Raw genomic sequence first — 5,508 nt, 5'->3', positions numbered from 1 at the left:
CAGCATCCTAAAGAGCTGTTAAAGGTAAAGATAAAGGGACCCCTGACCATTAGGTCCAGTCATGGCTGACTCTGGGGTTGCGGCGCTCATCTTGCTTTATTGGCCGAGGGAGCTGGCGTATAGCTTCCGGGTCATGTGGCGAGCATTATTAAGCCACTTCTGGCGAACCAGAGCAGCACACGGAAACGCCGTTTACCTTCCTGCCGGAGCGGTACCTATTTATCTACTTGCACTTTGATGTGCTTTTGGACTGCTAGGTTGGCAGGAGCAGGGACTGAGCAACAGCAGATCACCCCGTCGTGGGGATTTGAACCGCCGACCTTCTGATCGGCAAGTCCTAGGCTCTGTGGTTTAACCCACAGCGCCACCCACTGCTATAACACACCAAATAACTGCCAAAACGCACCTAAGAGGTGAGGAGGGGGGAAACACCCTGTAGGATCAGCTTTGTTGTCTTCTCCTAATTTTTTGTTGTTTTTGTTGTTTTTGCTGTTACAAGTGACACCAGCAGCTAGCTGTGTTGGTCTCCTAGCCACCATTTTGCAATTTGTCCCATTTTGCAATTTGGCCCAGGATCTCATGTCATTCCAGGGCATTCGGGGGTGGAATTCAGGAATGACTGCCGCAGAAAAATGTTTTGTAATTATTATTATTATTTGCTTAGTGTTACCTGATGCTGGAGGCTGAACCGCTAAGTTACTAGGTGGTGAAACTATGTGTCATTTCCCCCGTTTTTGAGCGAGTTACAGGACTTCATGGCTTAATGTAATAACTTTTTGTTTTTCAAAACAGCAAAAGCGACCGTGGTTTGGGGGAGAAAGAGTTACAGGAATCCCTTTCTGACTGGTAACCAGGATAAAACTTAATGGCCTCCAGTTGCTTTGGCTCGAGAGCCAGCGGATGTGGGCACACTCGGAGCAAACAAGACAGCAACATGATGACGATTCTTGACATTGGAATGTAGATGTTGGCACTGACCACCTAGTCCTTGGTTTGGTTTTTGGCTGGCCTCTGGTAACATCCTCGATTAGCCTGTGATGCTGGCTTGTGCTGAATTGCAAACTAGCCTGTAGGAGCAGCCTGAGGTCAACCCACTGCTGGGGCTCTATGGTCTTAGATTTGCACAGAATTCAGAGGATAAAAACAAGCATCAGTAGTATAGGTTTTGTGACATGCCTGCCTTATGATGGAGGCAGGGCCTGTATATTGCTTATTGCCTTCTCCCTCACTGCCCACCCTTTTACAGGCTAAATGCTGCTTTCAAGGATATGAAGCAAAGGTGAGGCTGTTCCAGAAGGCATGCAAATGTCGTCTTGGTAGTCAGGATAACCCCAAGACTCAATGGGAGTTGCTGCAAGGATGAGCTCACATATGTTTATACCCAAGGTGGATTTAGGAGAGTTGCAACTGGCTTGGTCACACTGGGTGTGGAGCGTCAGGGGCACCACAGGGGATGCCCAAGGTCTGTCACTGTTTTTATATTCATTTGCTTTGGTATATGCTAATTGGCTTGCTTTGGTGCTGTGCTTATCTGTGGGCCCTAGGGCGCTGGGCTCACGGCCCAGAGAGAGGAACTCTCTGTAAACCTTGGGTAGTTGCCACCTATGCCCACACTGGTCAGAGGGATTGATGGGAGGTTCTGTCCAAACTGGCATATGCTGTCTTTTGTATGTCACACTTAACGTATTGTTGTTGTTGTTTAGTCATTTAGTCGTGTCCGACTCTTCATGACCCCATAGACCAGAGCACGCCAGGCACTCCTGTCTTCCACTGCTTCCCACAGTTTGGTGAAACTCATGCTGGTAGCTTCGAGAACACTATCCAACCATCTTGTCCTCTGTCGTCCCCTTCTCCTTGTGCCCTTCATCTTTCCCAGCATCAGGGTCTTTTCCAGGGAGTCTTCTCTTCAGCTTCAGGATCTGTCCTCCCAGTGAGAACTCAGGGCTGATTTCCTTAAGAATAGATAGGTTTGATCTTCTTTCAGTCCATGGGACTCTCAAGAGTCTCCTCCAACACCATAACAAAATTAAAAGATCCCAAAGCTTAGGCTCCAATACTTTGGCCACCTCATGAGAAGAGAAGACTCCCTGGGAAAGACCCTGATGTTGGGAAAGATTGAGGGCACTAGAAGAAGGGGACAACAGAGGATGAGATGGTTGGACAGTGTTCTCGAAACTACTAACATGAGTTTGACCAAACTGCGGGAGGCTGTGGAAGACAGGTGTGCCTGGTATGCTCTGGTCCATAGGGTCACGAAGAGTCGGACATGACTAAACAACATCAACACAAGGCAAGAATGTTAAACACACACTCAGAGACACAGCTTGAGTCTCTGTTTCCCCCTTTTCAGTGGCAAAGAGGCACCTTGAATGCTGCTGCTGCTGCTGCTGCTGCTGCTGCTATGGTCATGATGGAAGTGATTGCTGAGCTGATGAAGAGGTGGGAAAGCACACCAGTCTCTGCCTTTCAAAAAAAGAAACTGATTTAAAAAAGATGGAAGCTTTATTATTCCTCTCTGACAGGTTAATTTTTCCTTTTAACTTCCTCTTAGAGGATGCATAAGCAACATCCTCTTGGGAGAGGAAAAGTGAGCCTGAAAGAAGAACTGGTAAACATTATATTTCTACAAGGAGAGATGTTTTCAAACAAGGAAACTGTGGGAGTCTGAGGGCATGTTAATAACCTGAGGTTTGTACTCAGGAAGTGTACTTGCAACTTCAACATCCTAAACAAGTATCCCAAACAAGTAATATGTAGAAAGAGCTAACACACACCACAGACCACCTAATTGGAGAAACCTCTGAGCCAGAGTTGGGGCCCACAACAAAGGCCATCTGCTCCCCATATAGGTTGCACAGAGCAAGCTGGCTCATATAAAGTCCTGGTTATTTGTCCTGTTAAGCATATGGGTCTATGCCTATTCAACTGCTATTGTTACAGTCTGGAGATACTAGGTTAGCAAAATTCTCTATTTCCCTGTTCAGTAATGCCACACCTGGTGAATGTCCCGCTGAAATGGAAAGGGCAATTCCCAAACTCCCGTTTGCTTCCCATGCACCAAATATAGTCCCCATGGTTGCAAAGATTAGATCTTCCTTTTGTTATGAAAGTTTCTGCACTAATTTTCACGGACCATGTCAATCCTGCCCTCAAGAGTTATCTATGAAAAGAGACGTGCGAGTCACCTTTAGCTGCTCGCCACAGGGTGACCACTTTGTGCATCGGGCAAAATGGGCTGATTAATAGGATACAACAAAGCTGTTTGTCTAAAATATACTACCGAACTGGTTGCTGTTTTATTTAGACAAAGTCAGAGTGAGCATAGCACCTGTTCAACCTAAGAACTGGTACATGTGACCTCCCTCTTTATAATGGGAGTTTTCTTTCCTTTTTCCTAGTGCAAGTGGATCATCTCACCTGAACCTACCCTTTTGCGTGCGGTTACTCTCTTCTCACTGAGGAGGTTTACAGTGGCACGCAGTCAGCTTCATTCATGGCAAATGGCCCATAAGAAGGGATCTTTTACAGGTAGATGACTGGCTAAGGTAAAAGGTAAAGGTGAAGGACAGTTAAGTCCAGTCAAAGGCAACTATGGGGTGTGGTGCTCATCTCACTTTAGACTGAGGGAGCCAGCGTTTGTCCACAGACAGCTTTCCGGGTCATGTGACCAGCATGACTAAAATGCTTCTGGCGTAACGAAACACTGTGATGGAAGCCAGAGCACACAGAAACACCATTTACCTTCCCGCCGCAGAGGTACCTATTTATCTACTTGCACTTCATGCTTTCAAACTGCTAGGTTGGCAGGAGCTGGGACAGAGCAATGGGAGCTGACCCCGTTGCGAGGATTCGAACCACTGACTTTCCAATTGGCAAGCCCAAGAGGCTCAGTGGTTTAGACCACAGTGCCACCCATAGCCATAAAGTAAGCATGAGCAATAACGGTCCCCATATGGTAGGTATCCCTTGACACCACTTCAAACAGGCTACCCTCAAGCCTTCTAGGCATTTAAGGGTGCCTGCATTCCTTATTTATTTAAATAGTTATAGGCCACACTTTTCATAAAAACACATAAAGGTTGCATACAACATACAAAATTGCAACAATATCAGTCAAAAACTGGTTGGGAAAAAGAAAAAGTTGAGAGATCTTTTTCTACTTGAGGATGCCCAAAATGGGAAGCCAGATGGGCGGGGTATAAATAAATTATTATTATTATTATTATTATTATTATTATTATTATTATTATTATTATCCCACTCATGTATTATATGAACTTTAGTTGCAAAGATGGCAAATCTAAGGCAAGCGAGCTTCCCAATTGTTTCATGAACACATTTCACTTGTATCAGTGCTGTCACAGTGATATTTCAGAAGCGCAGAGACAGCTTCTTGACAAATGCCAAGCATTCTGTAATGCTAAAGAGTATCAAGCCTGTGGTTGTTATGCCTGCTCTATGCTCATTGTTCCTGCTTCCTTTCAGATGTAATTATTCTGACACTTATGACCTCTCTGTCTGCTCCACCCAGGGCAGATTTTACAGTGTCTGCTGCAGAAATATGGATGTGTCCAAAGCACTGCTTCATTCAGATTCCTCTCCTGCTTTTTTGGTAGGGGGGATTGTTTTATTTGTTATTATGGATGAAGGATAGTACAGAAATGTAATTTTATATATATTTAGATTTCTCCTCCAAACTTCTCTTTCTCCACTTTGTCCACATCATGTATAATTTTACATACCTCTATCCTGTCCTCCCACTACTCATCTTTTTCCAAAACTTTCAATAGGACTTATTTATTACCTGGTAAAAGTGTATAGGATTAAAGTCTAAATCTAGACTCTGCTAAAGAATCACTTCCATTGCAGAACTGTCTGCATCACAAACTTGGATAGAAGGCAAATGAGGAATCACAAGGAACCCAAGAGCTGTTTTTTCTTCACCGGGAACCTGATTTTTAACCAAAGCAGTATGAGACACTGGATACACAAGCTTGAATTTGTTGGCCTAACTATGCCCAAGAGGCTTGCTGTCTGGTTAGTAGGATCAACAAAAGAAACAATAAAGCATTTTTTATTAGCCTTGAAGTCAGACCACTGGGAATTTTTCTTTCCAGGGAAGGGCCCACCCTACATATATTTCAAAAAAATATGTTTCCTCCTGCCCAAGCCATATAAACAACAAAGAGAGAGAGAGAGAGAGAGAGAGAGAGAGAGAGAGAGAGAGAGAGAATCAGCAGTACTGTGAGGTCCCCTCACCCGTTTAAGAATGTTGCATAAACTTGAATCATACTTTAACCACTGTGAACAGGAATTTTTGAAAGGTTGAATTTTACTTGGCACTGCTCCCTTCACATGCTTAATCCAGGAAAGGGGTTCTGGAGGGTTCAGGAATACAGCAGCAAATCTCACCCATCCCCAATGCATAGGTGCTCATTTCTATGTCTGCATCATGCATACAAACTCTTTACACATAGGCTTGGGCATGTGGTTGGGGACCATGGCTTA

At 44.6% G+C, this 5,508-nt stretch overlaps 1 long non-coding RNA gene across 1 annotated transcript; it reads left to right on the top strand.

The window, feature by feature from the left end:
* The first annotated feature begins 638 nt into the window (after window positions 1-638).
* LOC307212762 lies at window positions 639-5,088 on the top strand. Its single transcript, XR_013837189.1, has 3 exons — window positions 639-1,462; window positions 3,399-3,552; window positions 4,870-5,088. It is a non-coding gene; the product is annotated as an uncharacterized lncRNA (long non-coding RNA).
* The last annotated feature ends 420 nt before the right edge of the window (window positions 5,089-5,508 follow it).

The sequence above is a fragment of the Podarcis cretensis genome, assembly GCF_951804945.1.
Source record: "Podarcis cretensis genome assembly, chromosome: 3".
NCBI lineage: Eukaryota > Metazoa > Chordata > Lepidosauria > Squamata > Lacertidae > Podarcis > Podarcis cretensis.
The sequence above is the reverse complement of the archived record's forward strand: the minus strand, read 5'-3'. Positions and strand labels throughout refer to the sequence as shown.